The sequence below is a fragment of a genome, unplaced genomic scaffold (assembly GCF_019419815.1).
Source record: "Pyrus x bretschneideri cultivar Hongxiangsu unplaced genomic scaffold, Pyrus_bretschneideri_v1 Contig152, whole genome shotgun sequence".
Lineage (NCBI taxonomy): Eukaryota > Viridiplantae > Streptophyta > Magnoliopsida > Rosales > Rosaceae > Pyrus > Pyrus x bretschneideri.
Genome location: NW_025999449.1, coordinates 102577 through 120226, shown reverse-complemented (window position 1 = coordinate 120226; position 17650 = coordinate 102577). Strand labels below are relative to the sequence as shown.

At 37.2% G+C, this 17650-nt stretch overlaps 1 pseudogene; it reads right to left on the bottom strand.

The window, feature by feature from the left end:
• Positions 1-5406: 5406 nt before the first annotated feature.
• LOC103932280 lies at positions 5407-8736 on the bottom strand (annotated as a pseudogene).
• Between the last annotated feature and the right edge of the window lie 8914 nt (positions 8737-17650).

The following is a 17650-nucleotide window of genomic DNA, read 5'->3' as shown; positions in this document are numbered from 1 at the left end:
TACACATTATTGACAAAAGGAGGACAAAATAGTAATTTTATACCTTTTGACAAAATGACAATCATATCCTTATTTTTCCTATTTTACCATCATTTTATACTTATTTTTTCAATTTTGCCCTCACATTTGATACACAATATTTAGATAAGGAGGACAAAACAGTAATTATGTAATATTAAGAGAAAATGTTCACACACAAAGTATGTGCTCTCTGCTAGTATTTGTATAATTTAATGCGACCTACACTATATATCTAAACGTGTTTTATTTTTATGGGTAAATTACACTTTCATACCTCAGGTTTTGGGTCTATTTCAATTCCTTACAACATCTTCAAAATGTTTCACTTTCATACCTTAAGTACTATTTTATTTCAAAATAATACATCCGTTACTTTTTCCATCCATTGATCCATTAAGCGCTGACATGGCTAACCTGCAACCTAGAAGAAGAAGAAGAAGTAGGAGAAAAAAAAAAAAAAAACCATCTTCATCTTCCCCGACCCCCCTTCCTTGCAACCCACCCCTTTCTTCCCCCTCCCGTCTTCCCCAAACCCACCACACCCATCCTCCACGTCCTCCTCCGCACCTCGCACCCACCATTGCACCTCACCTTCTTCCCTCTGCTACACACCCCACTCCTTAAATCCACGCCCATTGGGGAAGACATGATCTAGGTTCAAGGAAAGGGAGATGGCGTTTTTTCCCTTCTTCTTTTCTGGGTTGCAGATGGGAAACATGAATTGGGGGCTGCGCCCGGGGGGGGGGGGTGATGGGATCTGTAAGTTTTTTTTTTCGTTGAAGATTCAAATGGGGTTTTGGCTGGGGGGGGGGGTGATAGGATTTGGGTTTCCTAGGTTTTTTGTTTATTTATTTATTTTTGTGTTGAAGATTCAGGTTTTAAAAAAAAAATTTAAAAAAAATCTTTTTTTTTGCCACGTGGCACACATTTGGCAGTCACTTGGTACAAACGTGGCAGCCACGTCCAATGCTTAACGGATTAATAGATAGAAAATGTAACGGAGGTATTATTTTGAAATAAAATAGTACTTAAGGTATGAAAGTGAAATGTTTTGAAGATATTGTAAGGAATTAAAATAGAGTCTAAAACCTGAGGTATGAAAATGTAATTTATCCTATATTTTTATTGATACTTATTTGACATCGAACTGATTATGCATGTTAGGGGTAGGTCAAGATTTCTGCATGCCCATTTAGTCATCCATAAATGACCCTTCTCAAATTTATATCAAAGCGACTTGAACACAATTTCGAGATGATAAAATAAAACTGTCAAAGTCACTTGCTGACGAAATTATGCAAAACGAAATATCTTCTTTGTTATTATGTGTGAGGTTTTCAATGTTGAAATGTTTAAAGCGATCAGTATGTCAATGTCTGCTATAGCATGGAAGAAACGGAAAGTATGATTGGACCAGAAAATAAGAACCTGTCAATGTCATACTTTGAATCTTCCAAACCCCAACTTACCCATTCCTAATGAATGATGTTCAATAGTTTATTCGAGTGGTACTCTACATGTAACAGTACAACTAGAGAAAATAATATATTTTTTATATCATTCTATTTATTTTATAATAATGAAGTAACTACTTGAATACTGAACACTACTTACAAAGTTTGAAGATTAATATTATATACTAATTTCAAGTCGCACATCTCTCATTTATAGAAAATACACTTACAAGCTTGGTAGATTACTTATTAAAGGAGGTGATTTTCGCATTCACTTATCTCTTTCACATACTACTCCATTTTGTAGTCTTTTACATATTTAATAAATCAATCTCCTTGTTGTAAAGTCAAATATTCAGCAGCTGTCTTTTTTCTTTTTTATGTGGTCATGTAAAGGTACAAACCTGTATTAAAAAAAGAAAAAGAAAAAAAAAATTATGTGGTAAGCAATTGAAATTGCATTATTTCGTAACCTAAAACTATTTATTAATGAAAAAATCTTGTTAATTAAAAGAGAATGAAAAGATAATTTGGTTATTTATTTACAATTCAATAAAAATAAAACAAAATAAAATCATGAACAGTAATATAAATTCGGAAAAAAAAAAATTTGTTGTTTTTTTCTTTCACATATAAACATAATTTTTCTCTTCCATTGTCTCTCCCCCATTTCCTACTCATTACCTTTTTATTTTATTTTTCATTCAATTAAAACTGTATTTAATTCCAATTTTTTTTTTTTTAAACACACCGATAGTGTGTGATATTTATCACGAACATATATAATGAGACCTACACCACATATCTTTGTGCATTTTATCCAATTTTTATTAATATTTATTTGACATGGAATTGATTATTGCATGGTATTGTTAGTTCAAGATAGTGTTCAAAATATCCGCATAGGTAATATCGCATGGTATTGTTATTTTGTTTCTTCTGACCAGCGGGCCCGCCACTCCCCCTTCATGCGTTGTTGCAACTTGTTGTCCCCCTCGGCCCACTTGCCTTTCTTATCCATTCGGCGTGCATGCAAGATCCAAATATACACTCAAACCCAAATTCCTACTTTTCCCACCTCCTAAATACATCCTTTGGAGATAATTTGGACCAAAAACTTAGGTTTTATCCATAAATGTCCCACTCAAATTTATGTCAAAACAACTTGCACTTGCACCACATAATTTCGAGATGGACGGTATTTGGCTGTTGAAAAATCAATATAATTCGAGATAGATGGTAGTTGGCTGCTGAAAAATCAGCAGTTCTTACGGCTAGCCAATCACAAATGAACACGTGTTTATTTTGTAATTAAAAAAATTAATTACTCAGACGCATATCTGTGATAGACAGCAAAAGAATTTACTGTTGATTTTTCAACAGCCAAATTATGTTCCTTCGAGATAACAAAACAGTCAAAATCACGTGTTAATGAAATTGTGGAAATTTCTTCTTGTTATTATGCTGAGGTTTCCAATGTCGACATGTCCATATATGGAGTTAAGCATGGAATAAAACAAAACTAAAGTCTGCAGATTGCACCAGAAAATAGAAGCCTGTCCATGTCATACTTTGAATCTTCCAAACCCCCAACGAACTCATTACTAATGCATGCTCCTTGCATTATTTGTGAGGATGTGAGGAATGTCTTAGTGAGAGATTTCTTTAAAGGGATAAGATTAGGGAGATCAAAATTTTAAATCAAATGATGTGGTGGTGGATGATTGGATTATTACTTAAATATTTTTTACAAATGATAGTATCTATACTAAGAGGGTGGGGAGTGGATTAAGCCTCACAATGGACTTGCAATAATGTGATTCAAATTCGTTTTTTACGAGAATCAAATCTAAAACCTCTTATTTACCAGTGAAGTGGAATGTCATGACGATTATTACTTAACCGTTGATTAACGTGCTTATTTTCTATTAGTGACATCATTTGGTTTGCAAGTTGGGTTTAAAAATTTGGTCTTTCTAGCATTATCATCTTTTAAGTATAGGATATTTAAGCAATACTCTGCATGCCATAATACAAGTGAGGCAAATGATATATTTTTTGTGTCCTTATTTTATAACACATGGAGTACTACTTAAATATCGGATAATCAAAAAGACTTCTCTTAACTATGAAAGTTCAAAGCTTAACATCAAGTACTAATTTTAAGTCGCGCATTTGTCACTTATAGATAATACATTTGCAAGCGTAGTAGACTAATGATTAAGAGGTGATTTCCTCATTAACCTTTATCTTCCACGTACTCCCTTTTTTTATAGTCTTTTATATATTTAATAAATCAAATCAACGAAAGAAAACGGCAGTGCAAATATATACTTGTAATTAGGGGTGGTTTGGTTTAGGATAACGAACAGAAATGGTCTGTTAAAAAACTGAACCGAAATTGTTCGGAAAAAGAGGGCGAAAAACCGAAACCAAACCAATATTTCGGTTTTCTCAAAATTCGGTAATATCAAAATAGTTTCTGCTTTTTAGGCTCTAGAATGGGCCTTCAGGTCAAATTTTTTGGGCTTCTAATTTCAAGACCAACAAAACCCAATTTTGCCCAACTTTTTGAGCCCCAAATGTTAAGCTATGGGCCTATGCTCAAGTACTCTATTCCTCTACATTTCCTAAGCAAAAGTACTCTGATTATTAGAATTACATCAATTTAATGAAAAAGTTTGTATCGTACAACGATCACATCAATTCAAAAATTTCTATAGAAAGGAAACGAATTGCTGCAATTGCATTAGTACACCATTACAGTACAGACCTCAACAATCCATAATCTCAATAATCCCCTCAACCATTACACGAAAGGTCTGATCTCAACAATCTTCTAATCTCAAATCAAAATTCGAAACCCAAATAGGAACTCTAATCCCCATTTCAAAATCGCAAATCCAAATCCTAATTTAAATATGACGAATTAAAGGGAAAATTTCTTACGTTGAGTAAGACTTGATCGAGAGAGAGAGAGAGAGTCGAAGAGGAGTCGAGAGAGAGACATGTGGTGTTGTGGGTGTGATGTATTGGAGTTGAGATCGACTGAAAGAGAGAGTCGGGGGAGGTGAAACACAAAGAGAGGTCGAGAGAGAGGGTGGATGGGGCTAGAGTCGAGATCAGGTGGTTTGGGCTCAAGTGGGCTGAGTCGAGAGGGACAAAAATGGGGTTACTGGGGTAAGGAAGAAGAGAAGATGAATTGAAGAGAAGAGTCTAGAGAGAGAAAAATCGAGAGACAAAGAAAGGAGTTTCAAAAGAGAGAGTTGTGGAGGTCATTGTGATGTGGCGTGGGTGGCCAAAGTGGGAAATCGGGCGACGGAGTTAGGGGAGGAGGAGAGCTCGGGGAGCCGAGGTTCAAAGTTGGGAGGAAGAGTCGAGAGAGAGTGATCTGAGTGAGATGAGGTCGAGAGAAAAAGGTTGGTTTTGAGTGAACGGTTGAGATAATATATTTAGGTTCGGTCTGGTCGTATTGAACTAATCCCAATTTCAAGCCAAATTTTTTTATTTCGGTTCAGTTTCGGGTACCAAATTTTTGGTATTGTCCATTCGGTTCAGTTCGGTTTCGATAGGTTCGGTTTTTTTGGTATTTTATTCCAACCCTAGTTGTAACATCACAGATTCAGCGGCTGTCTTCTCTCTCCCCTTTCTTTTTGGTCATGTGCCTACAAACTTATATTAAAAAAAAAAAAACTATGCGGTAAACAATTGAAACCGCATTATTTAATAATAAGTCCCAATGAAAACTACTAACAAACATAAATAATTCCCAATGAAAACTAGTAACAAACACAACCCCAGGCAGATGGAAGCTCTCATGGCAACCAACAAAATGCCAGAGAACCGTTTGAGACCAAAACTTCCGCTGCTCAGAAAGACCCAGTAGCAGTTTGACAGGCTCGCCCTTGTTACTCATGCTAAATTGACGATATCAGATGCAACATGGAACACGGAAGAGTTCCCAATTCCCCAAGACAGCAGTCACCAGCAGGAATGAGAAAAGCTGAAAAGATATAACCATCAAAACGATTTCTTCTCGTAAGAAACCAGACCATGAACGTCACCTTCTACTTGTGCTGCTCCTGTTCTTACCTGCATAGTAAAATACATTGTCAACTGATTGAGAAACCATATTAGTTCTTGATACGACCATCATTACATCTCAGATTCCTTGAGCAATAACAAGGTAATCGTGGAGTGCGCTTTTACTTGAGGTAATATGGGGATGGAAAACTATCTAAGAAGTAAGCGGGGTTTGTTACAGGTTTCTTTTTTGTAAGTAAATAACTGTCTGAATATGAGTGACACAGAATGGCAATACTCTGGGTTAATAGGTTTCTTCCCCACTCCTTTCGGTAGTTTAACCTAAGATTGTTGAACAAGAATACAACATGGCATGGAACAGACTACGAAAGAGTAAGAAGTAAGTTATCGAACGAAACATTGGCTACAATATCAATTCTCATTTAAAGCATAAAACTAAAATGACATCCTTAATAACGATGTTATGAGTATCACAACGATGTCTACAAAATGGTCTACTTATCTGTAGCCTTAAAACGCTTGATTTTAAGAGGTCATGGGCGGACTGCAATGAAAAAGCACCAAGATCTTGGAAACCTTGTTTCACAGCTTGCATTGTGTATGGTATGAACTTCAAAGCAGAACCTTTGTCTGCAACCGCCCCAACTACCCCCGTGCAATTTTCAGCTTAGCTATCACCCAAGTACCTCTGATCACTCCCATATGTCATTGCTTCAAGAGATCCCATGCCTCGATATTTTTTGACTCGGCAGCCATTCTAATAGAAAACATGAAATCATTTATATCAAACTGTTTCCTTAACAGAGGTTAAGCAAACAGAAATCTAATTAACAATGACAAAGAACTAACAAACAGCATGTTGCTTATAAATGACAAGTATACTGAAAATCTAGTGCAATTTATATAGACAACTTTTGCTTTTGGTTCAGAAATAAAGCAAGATACATCATTTGGGTCGTAGGATAGATTAGCAAAGACCCTCTGTTCAAATTGGTTAATAAGCTAATTACCATAAAAAAATAAAAAAAGGAAAAGACACAGAAATGAAATCCTATGTCCAATACAGTTCCGCATAATTTTAGCTTTGACATGCATCCATGAAAAACCCAATCACAATTTCAGGGAACTGGACCCTTATTTAGCCTAATCCTAACCCATTTTGCCACTTACTCTCACCACTTGGGTTAACCCCTTACTGTATGTGGGCTTCAAACATACCAATGGCACTCCTAATGATGTATAAGCATTAAATTTTGATGGCAAACCATGACACATCAATGACTGATCTGTCGAATGGTATTGATGCAGTCCAAAAAGGATGAGAAATAACTCAGGATGTATAACAAACTTAGAAACACATATCTTCTTGGTAAGTTTCTTTACCAATCACATCTGCAATTCAGTATTCATAAATCTGCCTAATAAACTCCTAAAACCGCTCAAAAAGTTGTCAAAGAACTAGAAAAGACATATGTAGTAAACACTCATACAAACGAGAAGAAATGTTCAAGTAGATTTAATATCTTATGGTATGAGCAGTATACCTGTTCCAGCAATAAAAACATGCGTAAGTCCCAGACATACCTGATACACAAAAACCCCGGGAGCCTCAGTGCTTCCAGCTAAGAAGCTTCCCATCATGATGGTAGAAGCCCCAAGGACCAAAGCCTTGACAATGTGTCCAGAATTGGAAATTCCACCGTCAGCAATCACAGGCACACCACTTTGTGAAGGAAGAGATGCAACCTTGTAAACAGCAGTTGCCTGAAACATATCACCAAAACCAAGACAACTTTGGTCATAAAATGGTATAGCATTCAGCAACCTGTAGAACAAAACGTCAAACAAAGTCTTCAAAAAGTTCCAAAATGTAATTATATATTTTTCATGCAACAAACTACACTGTTTTACTCCATCAAAGGGTTGTCACTGCCAGAAGCTAAAGTCGAACCTTTGTTTTCTACGTTCGGACTAATAACTAAATAGTAAAACACCCATCAAAACAACGATTGTTAGGCACAATGTCATTGATTAACAAATCCTTAATTAAATATTTTTCATCCACAAAGAATTCAAGAAATTAAACCGATCACTACAAATATCATAATTTTCAACACCTCCAGGTTCTACAAATCCTTAAATTAGCCGCCAACAATGAGAACACAAACTAAAGCATCAATCACAAAAGCAACAACTAACAAAAAGAAGGCATCTTTATACCTGCCTGCAACTGACAGCGCAAACCTCTTGAGTGGTACAAATTGAGCCAGACCCCATTCCAACCCTCAACCCGTCAACACCAGCCTGATTCAAATTCTGCGCCTGACTCACTGTCACCACATTCCCGCCAACTACATCCAAACTCTAGTACATTTTCTTCACATACTTTATCATCTCAATCTGATAAATGGAGTTCCCCTGAGAGCTATCCAACACCACTGCATCCACCCCTGCCTTCACCAACTCCTCCAATCTCTACTTATCCGACTCCCTTGTGCCGATCGCCGCCCCGACCCGCCACTTCCCGTCCGGGCCCACCGTCCCAACCCCCAACTTGGGGTACCCTTTGATCCTCTCCACTTCCTCCTTCGCCACCACATCCATAACCTCATTGTCCCTCACAGTCGCAACCACATCTAGCTTTTTCTCCTCCATGTACTCCCCAATCGCCCCCCAAATCGTAACTCCACGGCACCGTGAAGTCCGTACAGTTCACCATGTAATCGTAAATCTTCACCTCCTTGTCCCCCAATTTCACCCAATCCTTGCCCGCCACGTACCCCAAAAGCTTCGAATTGGGGCTGCCACTCTCAGTAACCAGGACATAGGGATTCGAAGCGTCGAAAGCGCCGTCAGATTGGATTCGATCGCTTGGGGATTTGAAGAAGGGGTTCGAAAGAAGCGGGACCCGACGTGACTTGACGGACCGGACCATGTGGGCTTGCTCGGACGACGTCAAGTTGGAGTGGATGATGCCTATGCCGCCGAGTGCGGCCATCGAAATGGCCATGTGGGACTCGGTGACAGTGTCCATCGGGGACGAGACGCAGGGAATCGAGAGAGCGACGCGGCGGCTGAGGTTGGAGGCTAGATGGACGGAGTCGGTGGAGAAGTCGATGTAGTGAGGGAGGAAGATGACGTCATCGTATGTGTCGGAGTAGCACTGGTTGAAGAGCCGATCGGAGGAGAAGCCGTCTTCGAAGATTTAGGCCGACATTACGGTGGCTGTAGTGGGCGCTGAGGGTGGCGGCGCCACCTAGAGAGAGAGAAATGGTTGGGAGGGAGGCGATGGGTTCAGGGTTTTTGCGTGAGTTGTTTTGCTTGCTTCGGAGTTTGGAAAGGAAGCAGAGTAGTGGACTTCTGCCAGTGAGCGAGCCGGGTAATGTGGAGGGAAACGTCCAAATTTGTTGGCTGGGTGTGGGCGGGTGCATGAGACTTAGCCCTGTTGCTTCTTTCTTTTACTCTCTTTTAGAGCAGATCCACCCCACATTTTTTTGCCCAGCACCCTGTCCAATTAGCAGCCCAGCACCCTGTCCAAACCCTCCAGCCCGTGAAACAGCCTGGCACCCAGCCCATGTCAGGCAGCAGGCCAGCCCATTTCGGACAGACCCAGAAGCCGGTCCATTTCCCTGGCGCGTGCACAACACTCGCGACTGGGCGCGAGTAGCCGACATCGCTGTAGCGCGCGGGCCCCGCGTGTCAGCGCAAGTGGGTTCGAACCGGTGAGGGCCACGTGGCCCTCCTCAGAGTCGTTGGATTTCCAATGGCTAGTTTTTGTAGGCCGTTGGATTTCCAACGGTAAAAAAAAATTAAATTTGACCTTTAAAATGGACCGTCCGATCACAGATCAGCGGTCCACGTTTTTTTCACCAAAAAAAAAAAAAAAAAGGCCCAACGGTCAGAATTTTGACCGTTGGCCACGTGGCAGCTTATTGGCTGTTGGATTTGATTATTTTTCAAATCCAACGGTCCAGATTAATTACAACATTAAAATTTATTAAAAATTAATTAAAAATTGTGAAATTTTTTTAAAAAATACAGAAAATTTTAAATTTTTTTTTTCTATAAATACCTAACCCTCATCTTCCACCTTACACCACATTTCAATATTTTCTACACGTTCTACACTTTCTACATTTGAATATTTTGTACACTTTGAGAGAAAAAAATGACTTCGTGGAAGCTTAGTGAAGATGTTACGTTGTGTGAATGTTGGGTTCGCACTACTCATAACCCGATTACGGGTAATGAGATGGATAAGCGAGAAATGTGGAGTAAAATTACGAAAGCGTTTTGCGATGTACATGGAAAAGATGCCAGATCTAGTCAAGGTCTTCAAGGTCGTTGGAAAAAACTCAACGCATCCTTTACTTGTTGGAAAAACGCCATCTCTCATGCTTCTGGTAATCTGCGTAGTGGGACAAGTTTAGCGGATGAGGTAACAATATTTTTATTTATTTATATGCATTCCACCCACATCAATATTTTAATTTATTTAATTTCTTATGTAATTTCTATGTAATATGCATTCTACGCCCATCAATATTGTAATTTATTTATTTGTGTTACACCCACATCAATATTTTAATTTATTTAATTTCTTATGTAATTTCTATGTAATATGCATTTCACGCCCGTCAATATTGTAATTTATTTATTTGTGTTACACCCACATCAATATTTTAATTTATTTAATTTCTTATGTAATTTATATGCATTCCACGTCCATCAATATTTTAATTTATTTATTTGTGTTACACCCGTATTTTTTAATACTATCTTATCCCACATTTTTATAGACACTACAAGCACAAGCAGTCTACAATGCAAAGAACCATAACAAATCATTCAACAAATGGGAATGTTGGCAAATTGTCAAAGATTGCCCTAGACACAAAATTGTGGCAACCGGTCCAGAAGTTGTCATGCACGGTATAGGTCTACACAGTTCGCCAGAAGCAGACACAGCCGAACAAGAAGCCAACACATTTGAAGACACGGAAGGGACGCCTGAACAAGTGCCAGAAACCCAACCAACTCGACAGTCCCTCAGGCCTCAAGGTAAAAAGGCATCAAAGAAAAAAGGTAGTTCTTCCAAAAATGACTACAATGAATATATGGAGGAACTTACTCGTCAAGGTGAACGGAACATGGCATGGGAAAAGGTTAGAGATGAGGAAAAAACTATTGCTATGGCATCAATAATAGCAGCTACTGAGGCTCGTGATGCGGCGGCTGAGAGACAAAGAGAAATAGTTAATCGAGAGAACGAGATGATTAGAGAAGCACTTTATCGAGAGAATGAGATGCTTAAAGAAGAAAGGATGGCTCAAACAGATCGTGACACTATGAACAAGTCTCTAGTAGGATTGTCTCCAAATTCAAAATATTTTTGGACATCAGAAAAAAGAGATGTCGTGCGAAGAAGGCGCGCAAGAGATGTCGAAACAAGTCAAGGGGGTTCCAGCTACAGAAATCTTAGCAACCAAGATCTTAGCACCACATATCCTAACTCCACAGACTTTGTATAATTTCGCATTTATTTGTACTACTGTATGTAATTTCTTATTTATTTTTAGAACTTTATTTAATTTCTTAATGTAATTTCTTATTTACTTTTACAACTTTATTTAATTTCTTATTTATTTTTAGAACTTTATTTAATTTCTATTTCTTATTTATGTTTAGAACTTTATTTAAAATTACACCAAATAACATTACATAACCTCACCATTTAAACTTAAAAAAAAAAAAAAAAAAAACACACCAAATAACATTACAATACACTTTATTCTTCAACCACAAGCCTTATTTTAATTATCTTCGCCTTCGTGCAATCTCTACTGATGGTCAATCAAGTCATTCTGGCGGGTTATGTGCCAGTATGGCTCTTGCAATGAAGTGTACCGTTGAACGATCAATTCATTGTAATGTCCATCCCGTTCCAACGGCTCGTGTTGCACGGGATCTTCGGTTCGGTCATGAGCATAGTAGATTTGTGTTCTTGAGTTGTTCATCGGATCCGGCTCGTATTCATCGACGGCATCATAATCATACTCGTCTTCAACAATCATGTTGTGGAGAATAATACACGTCATCATGATGGATCGAAGAGCCTCGACATCAAACATTCTAGCTGCAGCCCTGACAATGGCCCAACGAGCTTGCAGGATACCAAAACAACGCTCAACATCCTTTCTACACCCTTCTTGACACTTTGCGAAGTGTTTCTCTTTTTCACTCTGCGGATGTGGCACTATTTTGACAAATGTTGACCACCTTGGGTAAATACCATCTGCAAGGTAGTATGGTCCCTCGTATTTATTACCATTAACCCAATATGTGCATCTCAGCCCATTTCCTTGTAGCAGTTCGTCAAACACTGGAGATTGTGCAAGGACATTTAGGTCATTCTGAGCTCCTGGAACACCAAAAAAAGCATGCCAAATCTATGTATCAAAAGAAGCCACCGCTTCCAAAATGATGCTTTTGGCTCATTTTCTGTCGCCATAAGCTCCTTGCCACGCACTTGGACAGTTTTTCCATGTCCAGTGCATGCAGTCGATGCTTCCAATCATGTCAGGGAAGCCTCGCATCTGACCCTTCCTCAGAAGCCTTCGCATGTCCCTTGGCGTGGGTTGCCGAAGGTACTCATTGGTGTAGAGGGCTTCAATTGCAGAGCAAAACCGCATCAGGGACTCTAGAACTGTTGTTTTTCTCATCCTTGCGATCTCATCCACTTGATCTGCAGATGCTCCATATGCAAGCATTCGCAAGGCAGCCGTAATTTTTTGCTCAGGAATAAGACCTAGAACATGAAAAACATCCTCTTTTTGCACAAAATATGGATCATGGTTGCAAACATCACTCATGATTTTATCGAACAAACTTCGTTGCATTCTAAAATGACGTCTAAAAACATGATCAGGGAAAACGCTGTTGGGAATAAAATAATCTTCCAATAGATCTTTACCTCGTCTTTCCCTTCTTTTATCGATGTTTGCCGCACGTCTAGGTTTGGCTATCTGACCCATAGCTTCCATGATACAGCGGGAATGTGAGGCCCTCCGCCTTCTATGGTGATCATCCTCATCCTCCTCCATTGCGAAGGCCTCATCTCCACCTCCACCTTGGTCAAGATTGACCAATTCTTCCTGTTGTGCCAACAACCTTTTTTGCTGCTCTTGCAACTGTTTATACGCTTTCCTTGAAGAAGACATTGTAAGAACTCAAGATTTGAAAACGATAAAGAAGAATTTTGAGCTAAAAAAAAAGGATTGAGTTTAGTGTGAGGATGGATGTAGGGATGTAGGGTTTATATAGACAAAAAAAAAAAAAGATGAGGTTCTGGACAATGCCACGTGGCACTACGTGATTGGTTGAAAATCTTATCGAAATCTTGGCTAAATTATTGTAAATAGGAAGTGATACGTGGCGTGTCGGGATTGGTTGAAAATCTTATAAAAAATCTATCTACAAAATAGTATGTTTGGATAATGACACGTGGTGTGACAAGATTGGTTAAAAATCTTATCGAAATCTTGCCTAAATTATTGTAAACAGGAAGTGACACGTGGGTTGTCGGGATTGGTTGAAAATCTTAGCGGAAATCTATTAAAAAAATAGTACGTTCGGATAATGACACGTGGCGTGACGAGATTGGTTAAAAATCCTATCCGAAATTAAAACTATTTTTTTTTATTATTTTATAAAAAAATTATTTAATATTTAAAATGGACTGGGTGCCAGCGCATTTTGTAGGGGTGGAGATCGTTTGTGACAGCGCATTTTTAGACTGGGTGCCATCACATTTTTTATGGGGTGGAGATGCTTTGGCCTATTACTGTTCATTGGGTCTATGACTGTTCAATTAAGTGGATAAATGGGCTGGGTGCTGGCGCAAAGTCTTTAGGGGTGGAGTTGCTCTTATCCTCTTTGTTTTCTGGTTTTTATCGGTTTTCATATTTTCTTATGCATTTTTCAATTTCTTTAGTATTATTTTTTTATATTCTAATTCTGAATTTATAATTAGTTTCAAACATTTATAAATAATACAAATTTTTTATTATTTTTTTGTCCACTTGGCAAAAATTTGGCCTCCACATCAATAAGGAGTAGGTTCCGTAGCTGTGATGTCAACATTTAACAAAAAAGTTAACATATGTCGTAATGAATTTGTAAATTAGGGTATGATATTATTGCTAGATCAATAACTAAGGTAATTTTATGTAATTTATCTAATTTTTTATTATAATTGGTTAAGGAGTGAGTTCCGCTTCTGTTATGTCATTATTTAAGAGTCAAGTCAACAGAAAATTTAACGGATGGCTGACATTGCAATGAATTCATAAGTTAAGGTATGATATTACAATGTTTAAAACATGAGATTATGGTTTGACCCATAATTGAGGTTGTTTTTTTATAATTTACCCTTTCAAATATTTCGTCTGTTTGCCTTGCTGTCAAATGCAGCAGCATTCTTCTCGACACTTTGCTAGACAGTTCATACAGATCATCCCGACACTTCCATTTGCTAGGCAGTTCATCCAAATCATCACCCACTCTCGACTTCTCTCAAGAATTGCGCTACAACACCAGTCGACATTTCAGAGCCTGCGCCTTGAACTCTCTCTCACGGAACCATGATGTGGTAGAAACTAACACATAAATTAAACCCTATAAATTATGCAATTGTAGTATGAGTAAGTATGGATCGTTCTATTCTGGGGATTATAAGGGATGCTAATCAACACAAATTAAACTTATAAAACTGAAAACTAAGTTAAACTAACAACAAAACAATGAAGGGGGAGATTTTGGATGAATTTGACTACAACAAAATTAAATGGCAACAAGTAAATTAAGTTGTGAATGAAATATGGATGAAAGGATAGCTCAAGGATTCTTCTCCACACATGAAACATATGCATACAAATCAATTTCCAGTTATTCTTCCTATAAACGATGAATGACAATGTCTCAAATTAATTGTGAACAACACTAATTAAATCTTAGATTTTCTTAATTTTATTGAATTAGACTCAGCGACGCAACCAAATTATTCTTCTCAAGTTCCTTAACTATGAAAAGCATGATAGAGATACATCTCAAAGATCATTAAGTTCAGTGAAAATCATAAGCATTGACAAAACATTCGTAACTATGAAAAACATGATACTCCTACCCAAAATTTACTTAACTCAATCATGACTAGTGACTTTTACTACTTACAAATATAAGTTCATAACGATTAGGTGAAATTCCTTTATATTCTAGCATCAAATCAATGCATGCAAACTAAGTGTGCACCCTTAATAAACATACAAGAATAAGTTCTCTATAAAGTAGATAAGTAAATCGCATTCATGTTTCATGAAACAATAACTGGATGTAATCAATTTATGTAAAACATATGATCATGACTTCGAATTCACCTCTAACTAAAAAGAAACTTAGTTACACATGTTCAACATAACTGAAAAACAATCTAAAATAAACATTGACACTTAAAAAAAGATAGAAAGAACTCTGAAAATTCCAACAACTTCAATGGATGAATGGTAGACATGACACACTCTAAATCATCGCAGGAATTTCATATATATAGGGGGAACGGCTGAATCCAAGAAGGAAAAGGTTTTGGCATTTTGAATTATTTTAGGACTCTAAAAATTAGGTAGAAAGTGTTGGAATGTGATTAAGATTTCTCTTTGCAGCTGGATATAAGAGAAGATAAGATAAGATAAGATTGGATAAGATAAGGTAAGATAAGGTTGGATAAGATAAAGTTCCTTTCCAACTAGGATTCCTCTTTCTTGTGTAATACCTTGTCTTCCAAGCCTCAATTTTATTCTCACCAGATTTTAGCACGTATCTAGCACCATTTAAACACCAAAAACATCAGCCCATATGCTATCCAAGCCTGCTGTCCAATCCAAGTCCAAAACTGCTCCAAATTGCTCCATTTTTGCCATTTATTGTCATCTTTACCAATTGGGCCTACAATAATACGAAAATAACATAAATTACCAAAATAAATGGAAATTAACGAAGAAAATTCAACGAAATAAGATAACAAAGTCGCATAAATATGCTTCTATCAAATTTCTCCACATTTAGCTTTTGCTAGTCCCCGAGCAAAACAAAGAAAACAAAACAAAAGCTAAACCTTCCAACAATTGCCTCAGGGATTTCCAATGAAACATGACATGTTAAAAATCATTACTTATATAGATTTTAGCAATCCTTACTCTTGAGCTTTTACTTAACCGCAGTAACCACTCACTAGCTCGCATTTAATCAATTAAAACAACATTTGAAAGTAGTAACATGTCTTAGAGAATTCACTCAATTCCTCACCGGATATACTCTTTATTTTCACACAGATTTTCTGACTACGCGCCCTAAACTAAGTATATGTGAGAAGATTGATGTAAACATTTAGACTTGCACTCACATGTTATAACAAAGAAAACACTTTCTGGAATTATTAATACAAACATGTATATGATTTCATGAACGAAATGCCACTACTTAGAAGTGAGAACCAGGGATTCCATATGCTCGGACCAATTTCAAACTTCACATATTGAATCACATAACAATCAAGATAAAAGTCTAAGGGTTGTAATGGGGCTAAGGTATTGGCTAACAAAGAAAGGTTAAGGATAAACAAAGGTTCTTAAAGCGATAGTAAACAAAGTAATGAAATCAACACTTAGAATTCAACTTTTGATTACAGCACCCAACTTTAAACACAAAAGGGAGATTCGTACAACTTTAGGGTCAGATTCACTTTTTTGGACCTTTCTTCAACAACCAACACTTATGAACTCATTCTAATTTCTTTTCAACCTCTTTTTTTCTTTTCTCAACTTTTTTATTTTATTTTATTTTATTTTTGCTTTCAACATAAAACATGTGCACTACTTCACCGGATTCAAAAGAACAAATTCTTCCCCCACACTTGTTTTTCTGCAATTCATAGATCAAAAGGAATTCCCAACAAGTCATGCTTAGAACAAGGGTATGGATATTTCTACACTAGGCTAGGTAGGGATAATGCATGCTAACAAAAATAGGCTAAATATATAAATGATTATGGTGTGTTTAAATTTCTTTCATTAATTACTACATATTTTCTACACTCACAATGTTTGCCTGCTCGCTATATAATTCACTTAAATCAGTTAAATCCATCATGCAATGCATTTTCTTCCAATTTTTTGTGATAAACTAAAAGATAATTGACTAAATAAACATCCTGCAAAGTTTCAATAAAAATTTCCAAATTTTTTTTACAATTTTCGTGGTTTTTATTCAATTTTTATCGATATCGATAATATCCCGATATTTCCATCGAAATTTCCGTGTTTTTGGACTACCGATATGTCCGATATCATCGATATTTTAGACCTTGGTTTGGGCTCAAGTGAGCCGAGTCGAAAAAGACAAAAATCGGGTTATTGGATTAAGGAAGAAGAGAAGACAAACTGAAGAGAAGAGAGTCAAGAGAGAGAAACAAACCGAGAGACAAAGAGAGGAGTTTCAAAAGAGAGAGATAGTTGTAGAGGTCATTGTGATGTGGCGTGGATGGCCAGAGTGGGAAATCGGGCGACAGAGTTAGGGGAGGACGAGAGCTTGGGGAGTTGAGGTTCAAAGTTAAGAGGAAGAGTCGAGAGAGAGTGATCTGAGTGAGAAGAGGTCAAGAGAAAAAGGTTGGTTTTGACTTTTGAGTGAACGTTTGAGATAAATTCGATGACTATAAAAAATTAATATTACAAATTAAAACAATATATCGGTTCGATTTGATTTGATCTTATCGAACTAATCAAATTAATATTACAAATTAAAACTATATATATAGGTTCGATTTGGTCTTATCGAACTAATCTAAATTTCATGCCAAATCTCTTACGGAATTTTTCAATTTCGGTCTAGCTTTGGGTACAAAATTTTCTATATTGTCCATTCGGTTCAGTTCGGCTTTGGTAGGTTTGGTTTTTTTGGTATTTTATTCCACCCCTATTTGTAACATCAAATATTCAGCGGCTATCTCTGCTTTTCTCTCCCTTTTCTTTTTGGTCATGTGCCTACAAACTTACATTAAAAAAACAAACAACTATGTGGTA